General features: G+C 41.9%; 1 long non-coding RNA gene across 1 annotated transcript in view; it reads right to left on the minus strand.

The window, feature by feature from the left end:
• Positions 1 to 21,923, minus strand: part of LOC118535433 (uncharacterized) — a 123,714-nt gene that overhangs the window by 19,482 nt on the left and 82,309 nt on the right. Inside the window, exon 2 of the long non-coding RNA XR_013442203.1 lies at positions 1,271 to 1,547. This is a non-coding gene — a long non-coding RNA (uncharacterized LOC118535433). The remainder of the gene's footprint in view (positions 1 to 1,270; positions 1,548 to 21,923) is intronic.

Raw genomic sequence — 21,923 nt, forward strand, 5'->3', positions numbered from 1 at the left:
TTGGACTTGCCCCAGCTCTTCCATTACACTCCTAGGACCATGGCTCAGGGGGATCAAGTTGGCTGAGTGCACAACCCTCAGAGTGTATGGGTGCAGATCAATCCAGAACTCTGGTCACTCTAAGGCCCTTTGTGGGTTTCTCTGGGAGTTGGTGTGTGTGCTCACACCTGTGTGCTGGTGGTGCTACTGGGAGGATGGGGTGTGTGGCACACACAAGTGGGGTCTGGGGCAAGATGTGCTTCATGGAGTAACACAGCTCTGTCAGCAGAGCCACCTCCTCTCATACCTGTAGCAAGAAGCCAGTTTGCTCAAACACAGTTGGAAAGAATCAGCTTTCTCCCCAGCAGGCCACACCAGCTCTTGACCCTGACTCTGATCGAGGTCAGAAGCAGGAGTACTGTGGCTGCACCTCTGTCTTGTTTTCCTCGCATCAAGTCCAGCTCAGCAACAAGCCTGTTTGTAAACACAGATCCCCAGCCCCATTTCTGGGTACTTCCCTGCCCAGCTGTGATCGTTAATTTTATGTGTCAACTTGGCTAGGCCATGGTATTCAGTTTCTGGACAAACATGAGACTAGATGATGCTGTGAAGGCATTTTTAGATGAGATTAACATTTATATCAGTAGACTCTGAGTAAAGCAGATTACCTTCAATAATGGGTATGGACCTCATCCAGTCCTGGATGTCCTAGAGGTCCAGGAATTCTGCCAGATGACAGTTTTCAGATTTAAACAGCAACACCAGCTCTTCCCTAGGTCTCTAGCCAGCCAGCCTGCCTGGCAAAATTTGGACTTGCCAGCCCCCACAACCGTGTGAGCCAATATCTGAAATCTCTCTATCTCTCTCCCCTACTATCCATCCATCCATCCATCCATCCATCTATCCATCCATCCATCCATCCATCATCTACAGAGAGATAATAATATACACACACATCTTATTGGTTCTGTTTCTCTTGAGAACCTGACAGATATGCCATCTGAGGTGACCACAGAGTCCTGAGGGATAACCCAGAGGCAGCGCCAATGGCAAACTGATGAGGATTACTCTCTTCATCTGTCTGAGGTGTGACTGGACACTGGCGGTTAAAATTCTGGACAGAAAGGCACAGGGTGCATCCCTGTCATCCTAATAGCATTTTGTTGCAACTAAGGGCTGTTGGGGGTGGGACTGTACTCTCATAAACTCCTAGCTGGGTGTATGTCCTAGGTGTCATTTTGCACATCAAGCTTAAAGACTTAATTTATCTTAAAAGTGGGTAATTTCTTACTTTACTCTTCTTTCAGAGAAGACCATCAGTATCTCTTCCAGGGTTCTGAAGAATCATACCAAATCAATGCAAATTGGGGATTGCTTTTTGTTAAATGGCCATTTTCCAGGAGGAGGCCCAAAGAGACAGGATCCAGGTCTCTACGGAGGTGTGGGTAAGCATCTGTAAGTCCTTGTTTCTCCATCTGTAAATATGGCTGCCGCCGTCATCATCATCATCATCATCATCATCATCATCACCATCATCATCGCTGCCCACTGGACTACTAGGAAGCCACCTATGGAGAGAGAGAAATGATCATAGAAATGTTCTCCTTCCTCCTCATTCTTTATCCTTTCTTGCTCTCTTTTCATTCTTTGCTTCTCAAGGGATGAATAAAGCTCCCCCAGGACTAAGCTAGGAGTTAGCAACCAATACAGTACATCAATTTCAGCGAAAGTGTGAGGTTTTTAGGCCAGTAGGTTTTAATATGTTTGTCCCCTCCAACTTCACCAGTGCCTGAGTAATTCTAGCCTCCTTACAGGGTTTGGAAGGGGCAGAGTGATCTTGCTGATACTGCAGAGACCAATGGTGACTGACAGGAAGCTCAGGCACTGTAGCAAGCCCAAGGTGGGGGTGGTTCTAAGGGGAATGGGGGCTCTCTGCACCTCTCAGACCACACCTCATAGATCAAGGGTCAAGAGACTTGAGTACCTATCCCAGCTCTGCAATTAATCTTCTGTGTGAAATTGCACAGGCCACTAAACAGATCTAAGGCTTAGAGCCTTAGCTTCCTTTTTGTAAAACAGAGGTGATATTACTGCTCTACACACACACACACACACACACACACACACACACACACAATTTTTTGATACCAGCATTAAAAAATCTTCTCCAGTTTTATTGAGAAATAATTGACATATATCACTATATAAACTTAAGGCCTATGGCAGGATGGTTTGATCGACATATATTGTGAAATGATTATCACAATAGGTTTATCTAACATTTATCTTCTCATATAGATTCAATGAAAAGAAAAGGAAAACGAAAAGAGTAAAGGAAAACATTTTTCTATTGTGATGAGAACTCTGAGGATCTACTCCCTTAACTTTCTTATATATCACACAGCAGTGTTTGCTATAGTCATCCTGTCATACATTGCATCCCTTGTACTTATTTATCTTATAACCAGAAGTTTGTACCTTTGACCACCTTCTTGCAATTCTCCCTCCCCCTGGTCCTCACCTCCAGTAACCAAAAGTCTGATCTCTTTTTCTATGTGTTTGATTTTTTTGTTTTGTTGTGTGTTATTTTTTTAAGATTCCACACAAAAGTGAGATCATACAGTATTTGTCTCTCTGTCTGACATATGTCACTTAGCATAATTGCCCTCTAGGTCCAACCATGTTGTCAGAAATGGTAGGATTTCCTTGTTTTTTTTTTTAATGGCTGAATAATATTCCATTGTACATATATACCACATCTTCTTTATCCATCTATCCATTGATGGACACTTAGGTTGTTTCCATGTTTCAGCTGTTGTAAATAATGCTGCTATGAATATGGGACATCAACATTTTTCAAAGCGAGGTTGTTAGAATCACCAGCACCAAGTCCCCTGAGGAGCTTGCTAACATGCAGACTCTTGGACCTTATCCTGGGCTTTACTGAATTAGATTTTCTGGGGCCAGGAATCTGCATTTTAACAAGGGTACCAGGTGCCATATTTTGTCCCAATTATTCATGTTTATGTTATTCCACTGAGAGACTGGAATTCCATCTAATTCTAGTCTTATTAGAATAGTGAACTATCCACACACAGGCCACCTTTTCTTTTTCTTTTTTAATTTAAAATATATATACCTTTATTATGTCCATGGGGAAAAACATGTTTTGGATAATTTGCTCTTTTGAGCAGAAGAATGTTGTGGTAGAGGGGCTAGGAAAAGTCTCCATTTCTCCACTGTTTTTTGTATCCACATCACTTGCAACGTGACATCGCAGTACCTTCCAGCAAAAGGTAGTCTATTTCTTTCCCCCACAAACCTGGGCTGCTCTGTGACTTGCTTCAGCCAATAGAGTGCAGGAAAAGTGATGTGTGTTCCTTCCACTGGAGGCTGGATGAGGTCCCGCCCCCTTCTAGTCTCCTGGATCCCTGCCTCTGCCCTGTGACAAGCCCAGGCCTGCCTGCTGGGGAGTGAGAGATCACAGGAGGGAGAGCCTGGATGCCCAGTCGTGGACATCCCACAAGTTTATAGTTGTAAAGCAGACAGCCCCCAAACAAATGAGGCAGCACAGTGAAGACCAACAGAGCTGCCTGCTGGACCCATAGGTGACCAAAGATGCCCTAAGTCCAGAAGAGCTGCCTAGCTGACCTGTAGACTGTAGTTTTAAAATATGGGTTTTATTCACAAACAATGAATCATGGAACACTACATCAAAAACTAATGATGTAATGTATGGTGATTAACATAACATAATAAAATTAAAAAAATATATATGGGTTTTATTATGATTCCGGTATGGTAAGGCCAAGAGATCATCACCTCCTTGCTGCTTGTTCAGAAGTGGTTCATGGGATGGATTTCAACTGAAACCATTGAAAAGATAGTCTGTTATTCTTACAGATCCCAAGGAAAGGGGGCACACCACCCCACCCCACAGAGGGCCTCTTGGGGAAGCACCAGGGTCATCAGGAGACGGAGGGAGAGGAGAGAAAAGTGAGCAAGAGCCGTTACCGTGGTTTCCATTTGGCTGACGCAGGTTAAGCAGACATAAAGCAGGGTTGTTTAAAGTGTTGTAATTTTAGCAGGCTCTGAGGCATAAGGACTGTCCCTAGTTGTCTAATCCTGGCCCTGGGGTGATTAGGGCTGGTGGAAAGGGGCCCAAGTGTGAAAGCCAGGGAGGTGAACATTTACTCTCCCTATGAAATAGCTAACCCTGGAAGGGCAGTCCCTCCAGGTCAGCAAGGCCCCAAGATGTCCAAGCATCAGAAAAGAAAAGGCATGGTTAGTTCAACTGTGAGTAATAGTAAATAGATATTGTTTTAAGCCACTGAGTTTTGATGTAGCTAGTGATGCAGCAACTGCTAACTCCTACAAATGTCAATGAGGAACACTGACAATGAAAAGGTTGCTACTAACACGTTAATTTGGGCATATCGTGGGGGCGGAGCGGGATGGCGGAGGAGTGGGAGACCTGGATTTCGTCTCCTCTCAGGAATTCAGCTGGATAGGGATCAAACCATTCTGAACACCTACAAACTCAACAGGAGATCGAAGAAAAGAATAGCAACAACTCTCTGAACAGAGAAGCGACCACTTTCTGGAAGGCAGGACGTGCGGAGAAGTGAATCCGAGGCGATATTCGGGAGGATAGACCGCGGGGGAGGGGCCTCCGTTGGCCGCTTCTGACAAGTGATAGAGCCACGGAGCACAAAATCGGAACTTTTATAAGTCGGCTCCGCTGTGGGACGTCGCTCCAGTGGCTAAGCGGGGGGTGGAACCCTCGTGGGACAGTGTGGTCTCAGGACCCTCGGGGTCACAGAAAGACCGGGGGTGCCTGAGTGCGGCAGAGCTCCCAGGTATCGGAGCAGGGAAGCCGGCTGCAGAGACGGAGCCCAGGCGTGGGCTCTCAGCTCGGGGTTGCCATAAACCATGATCCGCGGCACAGTCGGGCCACTGCTCCTCCAGCAGGGACCCAACAAGCGGCAGATCCGGGGAGACTCACCTTCTTCCCCCCGGGGAGGAGAGGTGCGGGAGCGCACCGCGGGGATCTGCTCGGTTTGGAGACTCCACCCGGGGTCGGGTGCCAGATAGAAAGGCGCGGTCACAGGCCGGGTGAGCGCTGAGTGTGGCCGGAGACCGGGGAGACGGGAGTGACTGACTGCTTTTCTCTGGGGGCTCGCTGAGGAGCGGGACCCCGAGTTCTCGGCTCCTCCGGGGCGGAGACTGGGAGGCCGCCATTTTCATTCTCCGCCTCCAAAGCTGTACGGAAAGCTTGCAGGGAACAAAAGCTCCGGAGAGCAAACCCGAGTAGATTACTTAGCCCAGACCCGGCAAGGGCGGGGCAATTCTGCCTCCGGCAAAGACATTTGGGAACCACGGCAACAGGCCCCTCCCCCAGAAGATCAGCGAGAACAGCCAGCCAAGACCAAGTTTACCGATCAATGAGAACGGCAGAACTCCAGCGCTAGGGGAATACTGCACATAGAATTCATGGCTTTTTTTTACCATGATTCTTTAGTCTTTCAAAGTTAATTATTTTTTTTTAACTGTCTTTTTTTCTTTTTTCTTTTTTTCTTTTTTTTTGAATTTTTCCTTTTCCCTTTTTCAACCAACATCTTATCAATCCCTTTTTTAAAAAAAAAAACATTTTTATTTTTCATTTTTAAAGTCATATTCTATCCTTTCATAGTAGTTACCCGTATTTTTGGCATATATATATAAGTTGTTCTCTCTTTAAAATCTTGAGATAGTTTCTTCTAACAGATCAAAATATACTCTAAATCTCTAGTGTATAGTTTTTTTTTTTTTTTTTAAGATTTTGTTTATTTATTTGACAGAGAGAGACACAGTGAGAGAGGGAACACAAGCGGGGGGAGTGGGAGAGGGAGAAGCAGGCTTCCCGTGGATCAGGGAGCCCGATGTGGGGCTCGATCCCAGGACCCTGGGATCATGACCTGAGCCAAAGGCAGACGCCCAACGACTGAGCCACCCAGGCGCCACCGTGTATAGTTTTTTTCTACTCCCCTGCCTGATCACATTCTCTCCCTTTTTTCTTTCTTTTTTTTTTTAAATCCTCTTCTTTCTTTTTTCAAACAACTTATCAAATCCTTTTTTAAAATTTTTTATAATTTCCATCTTTACAGTCATATTCCATCCCTTCATCATATCAACCCTTATTTTTGTACATATATAAGTTTTTCTTTCTTTAAAATTTTGGGAGGCACTTTCTTTTAACAGACCAAAATACACCCAAAATCTAGTGTGTGGCACTGATCTATAATCCAGCCTGATCATATTTGATCACATTCTGTTTTTGTTTTGTTTTGTTTTGTTCTGCTTTTGTTTGTTTTTATCTTTATCTTTATCTTTTTCTTTTTTCTTTTTTTCTTTCTTTTTCTTTTTTCTCTCTTTCCCTTTCTTTTCCCACTGCTTCAGGTCTTTTCTGATTTGTTTAGAGTATATTTTCTGGGGACGTTGTTACCCTGCTAGCATTTTGTTCTCTCATTAATCTATTCTCCTCTGCACAAAATGACAAGACGGAAAAAATCACCTCAACAAAAAGAACAAGAGGTAGTACCGACTGCCAGGGACCTACTCAATACGGACATTAGTACGATGTCAGATCTAGAGTTCAGAATCATCACTTTAAAGATACTAGCTGGGCTTGAAAAAAGCATGGAAGTTATTAGAGAAACCCTTTCTGGAGAAGTAAAAGAACTAAAATCTAACCAAGTAGAAATCAAAAAGGCTATCAATGAGGTGCAATCAAATATGGGGGCGCTAACTGCTAGGATAAATGAGGCAGAAGAAAGAATCAGTGAGATAGAAGACCAAATGATGGAAAATAAAGAAGCTGAGAAAAAGAGAGATAAACAACTACTGGATCACGAGGGCAGAATTCGAGAGATAAACGATACCATAAGACGAAACAACATTAGAATAATTGGGATCCCAGAAGAAGAAGAAAGAGAGAGAGGGGCAGAAGGTATAATGGAGCAAATTATAGCAGAGAACTTCCCTAATTTGGGGAAGGAAACAGGCATCAAAATCCAGGAAGCACAGAGAACCCCTCTCAAAATCAATAAAAATAGGTCAACACCCCGACATCTAATAGTAAAACTTACGAGTCTCAGAGACAAAGAGAAAATCCTGAAAGCAGGTCGGGAGAAGAGATCTGTAACCTACAATGGTAGAAACATTAGATTGGCAACAGACTTATCCACAGAGACCTGGCAGGCCAGAAAGGACTGGCAGGACATATTCAGAGCACTAAATGAGAAAAATATGCAGCCAAGAATACTATATCCAGCTAGGCTGTCATTGAAAATTGAAGGAGAGATAAAAAGCTTCCAGGACAAACAAAAACTAAAGGAATTTGCAAACACGAAACCAGCCCTACAAGAAATATTGAAAGGGGTCCTCTAAGCAAAGAGAGAGCCTAAAAGCAACATAGACCAGAAAGGAACACAAACAATATACAGTAACAGTCACTTTACGGGCAATACAATGGCACTAAATTCCTATCTTTCAATAGTTACCCTGGATGTAAATGGGCTAAATGCCCCAATCAAAAGACACAGGCTATCAGATTGGATTAAAAAACAAGACCCATCGATATGCTGTCTGCAAGAGACTCATTTTAGACCCAAAGACACCCCCAGATTTAAAGTGAGGGGGTGGAAAACCATTTACCATGCTAATGGACACCAAAAGAAAGCTGGGGTGGCAATCCTTATATCAGACAAATTAGATTTTAAACCAAAGACTGTAATAAGAGATGAGGAAGGACACTATATCCTACTTAAAGGGTCTATCCAACAAGAAGATCTAACAATTGTAAATATCTATGCCCCTAACATGGGAGCAGCCAATTATATAAGGCAATTAATAACAAAGGCAAAGAAACACATTGACAACAATACAATAATAGTGGGGGACTTTAACACCCCCCTCACTGAAATGGACAGATCGTCTAAGCAAAAGATCAACAAGGAAATAAAGACTTTAAATGACACACTGGACCAAATGGACTTCACAGACATATTCAGAACATTCCATCCCAAAGCAACGGAATACACATTCTTCTCTAGTGCCCATGGAACATTCTCCAGAATAGATCACATCCTAGGTCATAAATCAGGTCTCAACTGGTACCAGAAGATTGGGATCATCCCCTGCATATTTTCAGACCACAATGCTTTGAAACTAGAACTCAATCACAAGAGGAAAGTCGGAAAGAACTCAAATACATGGAGGCTAAAGAGCATCCTACTGAAGAATGAATGGGTCACCAGGAAATTAAAGAAGAATTAAAAAAATTCATGGAAACCAATGAAAATGAAAACACAACTATTCAAAATCTTTGGGATGCAGCAAAGGCAGTCCTAAGAGGAAAGTATATAGCAATACAAGCCTTTCTCAAGAAACAAGAAAGGTCTCAAGTACACAACCTAACCCTACACCTAAAGGAGCTGGAGAAAGAACAGCAAATAAAGCCTAAACCCAGCAAGAGAAGAGAAATAATAAAGATCAGAGCAGAAATCAATGAAATAGAAACCAAAAGAACAGTAGAACAGATCAACGAAACTAGGAGCTGGTTCTTTGAAAGAATTAACAAGATTGATAAGCCCCTGGCCAGACTTATCAAAAAGAAAAGAGAAATGACCCAAATCAACAAAATCATGAATGAAAGAGGAGAAATCACAACCAACACCAAAGAAATACAAACAATTATAAGAACATATTATGAGCAACTCTATGCCAGCAAATTAGATAACCTGGAAGTAATGGATGCATTCCTAGAGATGTATCAACTACCAAAACTGAACCAGGAAGAAATAGAAAACCTGAACAGACCTATAACCACTAAGGAAATAGAAGCAGTCATCAAAAATCTCCCAAAACACAAAAGCCCAGGGCCAGATGGCTTCCCAGGGGAATTCTACCAAACATTTCAAGAAGAATTAATACCTATCCTTCTGAAACTGTTCCAAAAAATAGAAATGGAAGGAAAACTTCCAAACTCATTTTATGAGGCCAGCATTACCTTGATCCCAAAACCAGACAAAGACCCCGTCAAAAAGGAGAATTACAGACCAATATCCCTGATGAACATGGATGCAAAAATTCTCACCAAAATACTAGCCAATAGGATCCAACAGTACATTAAAAGGATTATTCACCACGACCAAGTCGGATTTATCCCTGGGCTGCAAGTTTGGTTCAACATCCGCAAATCAATCAACGTGATACAATACATTAACAAAAGAAAGAACAAGAATCATATGATCCTCTCAATAGATGCAGAAAAAGCATTTGACAAAGTACAGCATCCTTTCTTGATCAAAACTCTTCAGAGTATAGGCATAGAGGGTACATACCTCAATATCATAAAAGCCATCTATGAAAAACCTACAGCGAATATCATTCTCAATGGGGAAAAACTGAGAGCTTTCCCCCTAAGGTCAGGAACGCGGCAGGGATGTCCACTATCACCACTGCTATTCAACATAGTATTGGAAGTCCTAGCCACAGCAATCAGACAACAAAAAGAAATCAAAGGCATCCAAATTGGCAAAGAAGAAGTCAAACTCTCACTCTTTGCAGATGATATGATACTTTATGTGGAAAATCCCAAAGACTCCACCCCAAAACTGCTAGAACTCATACAGGAATTCAGTCAAGTGGCAGGATATAAAATCAATGCACAGAAGTCAGTGGCATTCCTATACACCAACAAGTCAGAAGAAAGAGAAATTAAGGAGTCAATCCCATTTACAATTGCACCCAAAACCGTAAGATACCTAGGAATAAATCTAACCAAAGAGGCAAAGGATCTGTACTCAGAAAACTATAAAATACTCATGAAAGAAATTGAGGAAGACACAAAGAAATGGAAAAACGTTCCATGCTCATGGATTGGAAGAACAAATATTGTGAAGATGTCAATGCTACCTAGAGCAATCTACACATTCAATGCAATCCCCATCAAAATACCATCCACTTTCTTCAAAGAAATGGAACAAATAATCCTAAAATTTGTATGGAACCAGAAAAGACCCCGCATAGCCAGAGGAATGTTGAAAAAGAAAAGCAAAGCTGGCGGCATCACAATTCCAGACTTCCAGCTCTACTACAAAGCTGTCATCATCAAGACAGTATGGTACTGGCACAAAAACAGGCACATAGATCAATGGAACAGAATAGAGAGCCCAGAAATGGACCCTCAACTATATGGTCAACTAATCTTTGACAAAGCAGGAAAGAATGTCCAATGGAAAAAAGACAGTCTCTTCAACAAATGGTGCTGGGAAAATTGGACAGCCACATGCAGAAGAATGAAACTGGACCATTTCCTTACACCACACACAAAAATAGACTCCAAATGGTTGAAAGACCTCAATGTGAGACAGGAGTCCATCAAAATCCTAAAGGAGAACACAGGCAGCAACCTCTTCGACCTCAGCCGCAGCAACTTCTTCCTAGAAACATCGCCAAAGGCAAGGGAAGCAAGGGCAAAAATGAACTATTGGGACTTCATCAAGATAAAAAGCTTTTGCAAAGCAAAGGAAACAGTCAACAAAACCAAAAGACAACTGACAGAATGGGAGAAGATATTTGCAAATGACATATCAGATAAAGGGCTAGTATCCAAAATCTATAAAGAACTCATCAAACTCAACACCAAAAGAACAAAGAATCCAATCAAGAAATGGGCAGAAGACATGAACAGACATTTTTCCAAAGAAGACATCCAAACGGCCAACAGACACATGAAAAAGTGTTCAATATCGCTCGGCATCAGGGAAATCCAAATCAAAACCTCAACGAGATACCACCTCACACCAGTCAGAATGGCTAAAATTAACAAGTCAGGAAATGACAGATGTTGGCGGGGATGCGGAGAAAGGGGAACCCTCCTACACTGTTGGTGGGAATGCAAGCTGGTGCAGCCACTCTGGAAAACAGTATGGAGGTTCCTCAAAAAGTTGAAAATAGAGCTACCATATGATCCAGCAATTGCACTCCTGGGTATTTACCCCAAAGATACAAAAGTAGGGACCCGAAAGGGTACATGCACCCCGATGTTTATAGCAGCAATGTCCACAATAGCCAAACTGTGGAAAGAGCCAAGATGTCCATCGACAGATGAATGGATAAAGAAGATGTGGTCTATATATACAATGGAATATTATGCAGCCATCAAAAGGAATGAGATCTTGCCATTTGCAACGACGTGGATGGAACTGGAGAGTATTATGCTGAGCGAAATAAGTCAAACAGAGAAAGACATGTATCATAGACCTCACTGATACGAGGAATTCTTAATCTCAGGAAACAAACTGAGGGTTGCTGGAGTGGGGGGTGGGGTGGGAGGGATGGGGTGACTGGGTGATGGACACTGGGAGGGTATGTGTTCTGGTAAGCGCTGTGAATTGTGCAAGACTGTGGAATCTCAGATCTGTACCTCTTAAACAAATAATGCAATATATGTTAAGAAAAAAAAAAAAAGATGATAGCAGGAGGGGAAGAATGAAGGGGGGGAAATCGGAGGGGGAGAAGAACCATGAGAGACGATGGACTCTGAAAAACAAACTGAGGGTTCTAGAGGGGAGGGGGGTGGGAGGATGGGTTAGCCTGGTGATGGGTATTGAGGAGGGCACGTTCTGCATGGAGCACTGGGTGTTATGCACAAACAATGAATCATGGAACACTATATCTAAAACTAATGATGTAATGTATGGGGATTAACATAACAATAAAAAAATTTTAAAAAAATACATAAAACACTCTCAGATGAGAAGGCTATGGGAAAGCCGATGTATTCATAAATTGATTACACTAGTGTATTTGTCACAACTCTTGTGGAAAATAACTTAATATTACATTTTAAGGCTCAAACATTTCCATCTTCATGGGAATTTATCCTTATAAAGTAGACCAAAAAAAGAGCTATACATAAACTTCATCACATAATATTTACAAATACTGGAAACATCACAAATTATCAATCTGTAGGTGAATTCTGACTTAAAATTACAATGCAGTCACTCAGTGAAACTCTAAAATGTAATGCAAAAATGAAAAGCTGCCTATTCTGATTGTAAACACAAACCTGTCTACCCCCAGGCTGATCCACATATCTGTTTATACCTTCAGTTTTTTCTTAGTACTATGTGTTATGATAAAAAAAAAAAATATATGGGCATATCGTCCAAAATTGAAACTCAGGCAGTAGGAAGCAGTGGGGCAGGCTGCAGTGCCCACTGGCCATGGGCAACTCACTCCTGTTCTTTTTTTTTTTTAATATTTTTTTAAAATTTTTTTATTGTTATGTTAATCCCCATACATTACATCATTAGTTTTAGATGTAGTGTTCCATGAGTCATTGTTTGTGCATAACACCCAGTGCTCCATGCAGAACGTGCCCTCTTTAATACCCATCACCAGGCTAACCCATCCCCCCACCCCCCTCCCCTCTAGAACCCTCAGTTTGTTTTTCAGAGTCCATCGTCTCCCATGGTTCGTCTCCCCCTCCGATTTCCCCCCCTTCATTCTTCCCCTCCTGCTATCATCTTTTTTTTTTTTTCTTAACATATATTGCATTATTTGTTTCAGAGCTACAGATCTGAGATTCAACAGTCTTGCACAATTCACAGCGCTTACCAGAGCACATACCCTCCCCAGTGTCTATCACCCAGTCACCCCATCCCTCCCACCCCACCCCCCACTCCAGCAACCCTCAGTTTGTTTCCTGTCACTCCTGTTCTAATACAACTAATTTGCTGATTATTTTCCCAACTTGATCGTTCCAGTCAATTCTGGATGGAGCTGTCATGGCCACTTCCCCATGTGGAGCCCTGCTGTCTCCTCACCCCCTTTTCTCCCTGCAGAAAGTAGAGGTAGTATAGGCTTAAGGATTTGTAAAACCAACGATAAAAACACTAAGCAGTTTTCTCTCAGGAAGTTATTTATTAGAATGATGATTGTCTAAAAGGTGGGGTCTACCCACATGTCACCCCCAATCAGGGACACTTAAGGAGCCACATGTAATACAAAAAAAAAAAAAAAAAAGCATATTTAACAATACAGAACCATTTAGCATTACGAAGTGAAAAAAAGCTATTAGTATTTTTTTGGCAGCACAAACTACCCAAAGTAAAGTTCAACGAAGTTTTTTGGCCAAAGGAAATATGAAAAAGATACAGTGATTTTCAGCTGGGGACCTTTTAGGACTTGAGGGTAAGGTGGGAACGGTGTGAGACTTGTGCATTCACAAGAAGAGGACTGGGTAAAAAAAGTTTAGATGCTCTGTCTTAGAGGAGCAAATGGTGCCCTGTATCCCCATCATGGTAAGACTTGAGTGGTCTTCCAGTGAGGACACTGAGTGGGATCTTAATAATGGAAATTACCGCTTCATATGTAGCATGTGGTTTCTGTGAACCACAGCTCATGCCTTAGTATTATCCCTGAAATGCATTGAAATCCATTAAAAATCCCTTCTGCAAATTCCTAACTAAGAACATTTATTTCAAGGCAGGAGATTTAATGGAATGTAAAGCAAATACCAAACTTGGTCAAAATTAATCAAGTCCTCTGAACATTACTGGCAGATCTCTCTGAAATGAATACATCATGCAAATGACAAATGTGTCTCTAAAGGAAAAACTCAGTTCAGTCTCCTAAGTAGGGAAAAACCCAGTCCTCCACCTCCTTCTGTGTTTCTCTTTCCTGTGTGTCTCCTTCACTACTCACACAGAACACTCACAATACTCCTGACACCAGATGTGTGTGGGGGTTTCCTGTACATCAAGCAACTCTCTGTGACACCAGCTGGGTATCCTACAATATGACTGGCACAATTCTGACACCATTTACCTGGAGATAGCATCACATCCCACAGATTAGGAGCTCAGTCCCACAAGCCTGCTCCCACCGCGCTTCAGATGCCAATTGCAAGTAATATGTCCCCAGGTTACCCACAACTTCCATCCTATTTGGTTACAAATTGGAGGTTCCCATGGCCCTTCCTCGGGTTTGATCAATTTGCTAGATTAGCTCGCGGAGCTCAGGGAAACACTTACTTGTATCTACCAGTTTATTAAAGGATATAATAAAGTATATAGACATACAGCCAGATGAAGAGATACATAGAGTCAGGTCTGGAAGTGTCCCAAGCATAGAAGCTTCTGTCCCCATGGATATGGGTGTGTTATCCTCCTGGTGTGGATGTGTTCATCCACCTGAATGCTCTCTGAACCTCCTACTACTAGGATTTTTAGAGGCTTCCTCATGTAGGCATGATTAATATTAACTTCATTTCCAGCCCCTCTCCCCTCTCTGAAAGGTTGGGGTGGAGCTGAAAAGTCCAAGCTTCTAATCATGGCTTGATCTTTCTGGTGACCAGCTCCCATCCAGGAGCCCACCCAGAGTTGACTCAGTAGAACAAAACATGCTCCTAGTGTTCCTATCACTTAGACATTTACAAGGGTTTTGGGAGCTCTGTGCAGGGAATGGAGAGGCAGGACAAGCATATGTTTTCTGTTATCCAATAGTGTCTCACCCAGCTCCCAGATACTACTCCAGGACAAGAGTTAACACTGCTTCTCAAGTTTACTGCACTGGTGACTGCAGTGGCTCAGGCAGTAAAAAGTTCATCTTTAGTTTTCTGCAACCAGCTGGGAAGCAACTCCCGGTACCTGCAGGGTTTCACATTATTTACCAAAGAGTTCAGTTGAAATCCATCCCATGACCCACTTCTGAACAAGCAGCAAGGGGGTGATGAAGATGGTGTCAGGGGAGGGAAAAGTAATTGCTGGAGCACAGAAGGAAAGTGTAAATGAGTTAAACTGTTCTCGAGAGGGTGAGAGCTGGGAAGGCAGCTCTCCCGTGCCTATGATTCCTGGCAGGTATTTCCATGGGCAAAAAGGCCAGATGCCCAAGGATGCAGCTGCTGTGCTGGGTGGGGGAGGGTGTGGGGACAGGGATGGGGCTGCTGAAGGACAGAAGATACACATATGGCACTGAGAGTCCCTGCGTCAATCAGATGATCTTAGGGTAGCAAGGTTCTTTGGGGCCTGACTGTGTTGCTATATTCAGGGGAAAAATCCAATTCCGTGGCAGTGCCTAGGGACAAAGTGGCTATGTTCCATACCAACAGCCCCGGGCCCCTCCCTTCTTCCTCAGCTCTGTGTGTGCCGGTGCACCACACCTCAGTCAATCCAGACCCTACAGTGACATTCAAGTGGTCTGTCTGGAGATGCAATGAATGAGCATTTGGTCATAAGAAAGTGAGTGTATGAAAGGAAAAAAGACATGGTGTGGCCCCCTCTCCATGTCTTGCCAGAGGTCAGGGGCAGACAATCTCCCCCTGCAGCACTTTCTAGACAGTTTGCCCTCTATGATGAGTCCATTGTAAAAGTGACATCTTCCTAAATCCACATTGTTCGGGCTGTTTCTAGTATCTGCCAATGTCCCTTGAGTAAACGTGATACAGTTGTTTTTCTAGTAGAGGGAAGAATTGGGAGTGTTATCCAGTCCCTCCCATTAGCCCTCCCTTAGGTTGTCGATAGCCTTCTGCGGGGTGGCAAAAATGGGGGGGAAAAGTGTATGGAAACTATAAAGAAAACAATCTGACCTTTCGAGGTCGGCTTTTCAAAGAGTCAATTACAGTTGAAATTAGGAGACGGAAGGAAGTTAAAAGACTAGAAGCAATAGCAAGGCATGAGATTCATCCAGCCTCCAGCTATATATTGAGCACCAACTCGAGCCAAGCACTATTCTAGGTCTTGAGATTACAGAATCTAAATTGGAATTTGAAACTGGATTCAAATGTACATAAAAACGGGCCAACGTAGATAATTGGTGTAGGGACTGAAGATATTTCTGCAGACTTTGAAAACCCTACTGGGGGTGGGGGTGGCTGTGGAGGTGGGGGTGGCAGTCCTTAATATGGATTTTGCCTTTGTCACTGGGGACACCCCCAGTGCCCTTGTCCTGAAGTGCCCAGAGAAAGACCTGTGCCATCTATTTTCAGAATACGAGGACATTTGGTGGGCTGCTCTGACGAATTTCCTCTGCTGTAGAAGGAGTGGGGCTGTTTATGGATTTCTGGAGGAGGGACTGTTGCCTGATTCTCTTTGCTTGCCCTACTCAGAAAAATGTTCAGATTTCTTTTTAAGGCAATACATGCAGGATCATTCTATTGCAAGCTATGCATATGTATCTGTTTAATTTTAACTCAAGCTCTTTACCAAAAAGCAAGTTCATTTACTCAGAGCCTAGACAGAAGGCTTTCCCAGTCCTGACACCTTGCTTATTTGCTACTTAAAGTCTTTTGGAAGAAAAGAACAGATTTTTGCATTTTGTTCCCTTTCTTACTTCAGAAATTAAAAAAAAAAAAAAAAAAAAACCCACACAACTGTCCTAATTGGAAAGGATTCTTGATCTATTTCATTGCAGTCTGTTTATTTCTGGTAAGTGTCCAGAACACTTGGCCCCTACCCCTGCCAAGGCTGCTCTCCAACAACATTTCAACTTTGTTCCAGAGCAGTTGGAGTTTCACAGCAGCCCAGAAATCTCTGCAAAGAGCCCCAGGTGACATGCTGGGGCATAGGTCTCCCCGCCCAGGCCTATCCTCAGCTTCCCTTTAGGCCCACCCAAGTTGCTCAGTCACAATGGTGCTCCTGTCTTCTCCATTCTGCTCACCTCTCCACATAGGGCTGCCCCACCGAGCTGCTGCCATACTCTGGGTGCAGGCATGGGAACTGCGGGGTTGTGGGGATCAAAATCTAATTCTGGAATCAACTAGAGTCCCTGGTGTATGGCACAAGCCCAGGACAATTCCAGCCTGCACAGAGCTGCATTGGGTTAAGGCCGTACATAGTAGGGAGGTACCTGTTAAAGGCAAAGAGATCAGATTGGAACAGGGCCAAAGGTGAGGTTGTAGGATACAGGCAAAAAACAAGGCTTCTCCACAAACACCTGTGACGCAGATGAAGTCATCATCAGGAACAGCCTTAGGGATTGGTGGAGGGCTGGAAAAGCCACCAAGATAATACGCAGTTGTGATAGGGATCCTTACTATAAGGCACCAGAGAAGGACCCTAGAGCTGATTTCGACTGGAGGTGGTGCACCAGGAGCCTGCAGATATGTTCTATTTGGCCCACAAAGTGTGTGTGTGTGTGTGTGTGTGTGTTTTCCCCTTAGTTGAAGTGGCATGTTTTTGGTTGACACATGTGCTCTCTACTTTGCTTCACTAATGTCTTTTACCATTATTACCTGCTGGAACAGTCATGCAGGGACCAGAAAGGGAGATGGAAATTGATGCAGGGAGAATGTACCTCCATCATGCCTCAAAATGCATCCTGCTGAAAGTCTTTCAAAGGAGAGCACAGATGCTTAGTATTAATTCCTCCAAATTATCGGACTTGGAAATGAGCATGGTGGTAGTGTGTCCTTCTCCTCATGGAAATCATAGCTCCAAGGAGTTCCGTATGCTATAGTCTCCAACACATACATATAGGCTGTCAGGAGGAGAACCCTCACAGGAAGAAGTACAGGTGTGTCTAGGGGCCAGTGGCTGCAGGGCTTAGAAAATGCAAAAACTATTAACACTTCTTGAAGGTGAGCTGCACACCTGCCCCTTGTTGCACTGGCTGGTGAAGGAACTAGAGGTTCAAGGGCTGGCCACAGAAGCCCTGTGGACCCAGCTTGATTCAGAGAAGCCAAGGAAGCAGAGTTCTATAAAGAATCACACAATATTTTCAGGAAGCAGTCCGTCTCTGTGGAAACAGAGAGAGAAAGGTCCTTTGGGATCAAGAATTCTAGAAGGCTGCTCCTGTCCCACTCCTATTTAGAGCCTCCCACAGAAAGTTTTATTCGGGAAAGTCCAACCCATACACTCTATAAGAAAAAGAAAATAGAATAGCTTCCATGCAAGCGTGCTGTAAAATACAAAGAACAGCAAATCCTGTCAACAGAAGAACATGCACCAGAAAAATGTGGCCTGGAAGAGATGAATTATGAACAAACATTCCTCCATGAATTAGAGACAAAGCACAACCAAAAAAATCTTAGCAAAACAATGTGATCTCTAGAGGGAAACTACAAAGCATAAATGTAAGAACTCAAATACAAGAAGACAAGGCAAGGAGAGGTGATGAGATAGGAGCAGAAGAATCAGGGAAGAGAGAAAAAAATAAAGCCATCATCACATGAGTGAAGACAAATTGGATGGGGCTCAAAAGGAGTGAAGTCACTGTAGCAAATGCTGTACAGGAAGCAAAGGGAAGAAATATGAAATGCAACTACATGAAATAGAGATAGAGTTTCAAACAATTAAAGGGAACATGACTGTGATAGCAGAAAGTCAAAAGAAAGCCAACATATGCAAAATTGGGGTCCCTGAAGAAACCAAATGATTCAAAGTAACAAATATTTTAAAATATAATTCAAAGCATTTCTTAAAATGAAACAAGACTTGAATCTACTTATTGGATGTTCACACAACTTCCCAGGGAAACCCAATCCAGGACAGTCACTGTATGAGACATAGCCTAGTCTAATTATTGACTTAAAGAGAGTATCCTTTGAGCAGTAAAGCATAAAAAAATCGAGTTACTTACAAGAGAAAAAAAAATCAGATTGAACTCAGACTTCACCCAATAGCATTTAACATTAGAAGAGAATGGAGAGGGGTGTCTGGGGGGCTCAGCTGGTTAAACATCTGACTCTTGGTTTCAGCTCAGGTCACAATCTCAGGGTCCTGAGATCGAGCCCCACATCAGGCTCTGCACTCAGCGTGAGTCTGCTGGAGATTATCTCCCTCTGCTCCTCCCTTTGCTTGTGTGCTCTCTCTCGCAAATAAATAAATAAAAAAAATCTCTATAAAAAAAGAGAGAGAGAATGGAGAAACACTTAGAAGATATTTAAGGAAAGTGCAAACCAAGAATTTTCTATCATCCAAGCTGTTTGACAATTATGAAGCCTATTGCAAACCATTTAAATATGCAGGAACTCAGGAAGTATTGTTTCCATGAACCTTTCTTGAGGAAACAACCAGAAAATGAACTTCGTCCAACTGAGACTCAACTGCAGAAACTTTAGCCAAGAGTGTGACTGTAAGCCTTGATTATATTTAGGTTTGGATCTAAAAGGAAATGTGAAGTGGGGATTGGAGTAACAAAATAGAATGTAAGTGTTGTATGTTCTGACAATGTAGAAATAACACAACTGGCAAACACTGGGATGGGAAAGGGTAAAGATGTCAGGAAGCTCAGCGATGGCTTTATCTATAGAATCAGGGACACAGGGAAAAGAATTTAAAGACTCAAATAGTAGAACATACATTTTTAAGAGTCCAAAGTAAAAACTAATCAAGATAATATGATTGACCAAAGTAGGAAGTGGAGGAGAGATAAAAGAAAGGGAAGAAAATACATATGAATTTTATTACTGTTCAAAATAGTTTAAAAAGCAGATGATTGAGTATTTTGTCTGACAATTATAAAGATAATCATTAAAACAATATTACAATTTGTCTTAAGTATCAGAACTTGTTTCTCTTCCCTTCTCTTGAAACCTTTTCTCTTCTCTTCCCCTTCCCTCCCTTCCTCTCTCCTCTATTTCTCACCCTATGCCCCCTACCCAAGAAAAGGAAACAAACAGACCTTATATTGAAAGATTTAAAACACTGTAATCAGAGAACAAAATACAGACCTTCCAACAAATATTGTTAAAATGTCTATGCTACCCAAAGCAATCTACACATTTAATGCAATCCCTATCAAAATACCAACAGCATTTTTTACAGAGCTAGAACAATCCTAAAATTTGTATGGAACCACAAAAGACCATGAATAGCCAAAGCAATCTTAAAAAAGAAAAACAAAGCTGGAGGCATCACAATTTCAGACTTCAAGTTATATTACAAAGCTATAGTGATCAAAACAGTGCAGTACTGACACAAAATAGACACATAGATTAATGGAACAGAATAGAAAACCCAGAAATGAACACAAAATTATATGGTCAATTAATCTTCAAAAAAGCAGGAAAGAATATCCAGTGGGAAAAAGAATATCTCTTCAACAAATGGTGTTGGGAAAACTGGACAGCAACATGCAAAAGAATGAAACTGGACCACTTTCTTACACTATACACAAAAATAAATTAAAAATGGATTAAAGATCTAAATGTGAGACCTGAAACCATAAAAGTCCTAGAAGAGAACACAGGTAGTAACTTCTTTGACATTGGCAATAGCAACTTCTTTCTTGATATGTCTCCTGAGACAGGGGAAACAAAACCAAAAAAACCCCCTACTAGAACTACATCAAAATAAAAAGCCTCTGCACAGCAAAGGAAGCAATCAACAAAACTAAAAAGCAATATACAGAAGATATTTGCAAATGACAAAGCTGATACAGGGTTAGTATCCAAAATATATAAAGAACTTATAAAACTCAACACCCCAAAAATGAATAATCCAATTAAAAATGAGCAAAAGACATGAAAAGGCATTTTTCCAAAGAAGACATGCAGATGGCCAATAGACACATGAAAAGATGTTCAGCATCACTGATCATCAGGGAAATATAAATCAAAATTACAATGGGATATCACCTCACACCTGTCAGAATGGTTAAAACCAATAACAGGTGTTGGCTAGAATGTGGAGAAAGTGGAACCCTCTTGCCACTGTTGATGAGAATGTAAACTGGTGCAGCCACTCTGGAAAACAGTATGGAAGTTCCTCAAAAAGTTAAAAATGGAACTACCCTACAATCCAGCAATCACACTACTAGGTATTTACCCCCAAAATACAAAAATACTGATTCAAAGGGATACATGCACCCTGATGTTTTATAGCAGCATTACCTATAATAGCCAAATTATGGAAATAGCCCATATGTCCATAGGCTGATGAATTGATAAAAAAAGGTGCTGTGTGTGTATATGTACATATATATGTGTGTATGTGTATATATATATATATATATATGGATATGGATATATTCCATATATATATGGAATATTACTCAGCCATAAAAAGAATGAAATCTTGCCATTTGCAACAACATGGATGGAACTACAGAGTATTATGCTAAGCAAAATAAATCAGAGAAAGATAAATACCATATGATTTCACTCATATGTGGAATTTAAGAAACAAAACAAACAAGCAAAGGGGGAAAAAAGAGAGAGTGAGGCAAACCAAGATACAGACTCTTAACCACAGAGAACAAACAGATGGTGACCAGAAGGGAGGTGGGTGGGGGATGGGTCAAATAGGTGATGGGGATTAAGGAGGGCACTTGTTGTGATGAGCACCCAGTGTTGTATGGAAGTGTTGAATCACTACATTGTGTACCTGAAACTAATATTACACTGTATGTTAACTAACTGGAATTTAAATAAAAACTTAAAAAAAATACAGATCTTCCTCAACTTACTATAGTGCTATATCCCGATAAACCCATCATAAATTGAAAGTAATGTAAGTTGAAAATGCGTTCAATGCACCTAACCTCCCAAACATCACAGCTTAGCCCAGCCAACCTTAAACATGCTCAGAACAATTCCATTTACCTACAACTGGGCAAAATCATCTTACACAAAGCCTATTTTATAAGAAAGTGTTGAATATCCATGTGATTGATAGAATACTATACTGAAAGTGAAAACCAGAATGGCTGTGTGGGTACAGAGCAGTTGTAAGTGTGTTGGTTGTTGACCCTTGTGATCATATGGCTGCTGCAGATCTGTGGCTCAGTGCCTCTGCCCAGCACTGAGAGAGGGTCGGACCACAAATCGCTAGCCCAGACAAGAAAATTTGAAGTATGATTTCTACTGAATGTGTATCACTTTTGCAATATCTTAAAGTAAAAAAATCATTAACCCTAACCATTGTAAGTCAAAGACCATCTGTAATGACACA

The sequence above is a fragment of the Halichoerus grypus genome, chromosome 10, assembly GCF_964656455.1.
Source record: "Halichoerus grypus chromosome 10, mHalGry1.hap1.1, whole genome shotgun sequence".
NCBI classification, from domain to species: domain Eukaryota; kingdom Metazoa; phylum Chordata; class Mammalia; order Carnivora; family Phocidae; genus Halichoerus; species Halichoerus grypus.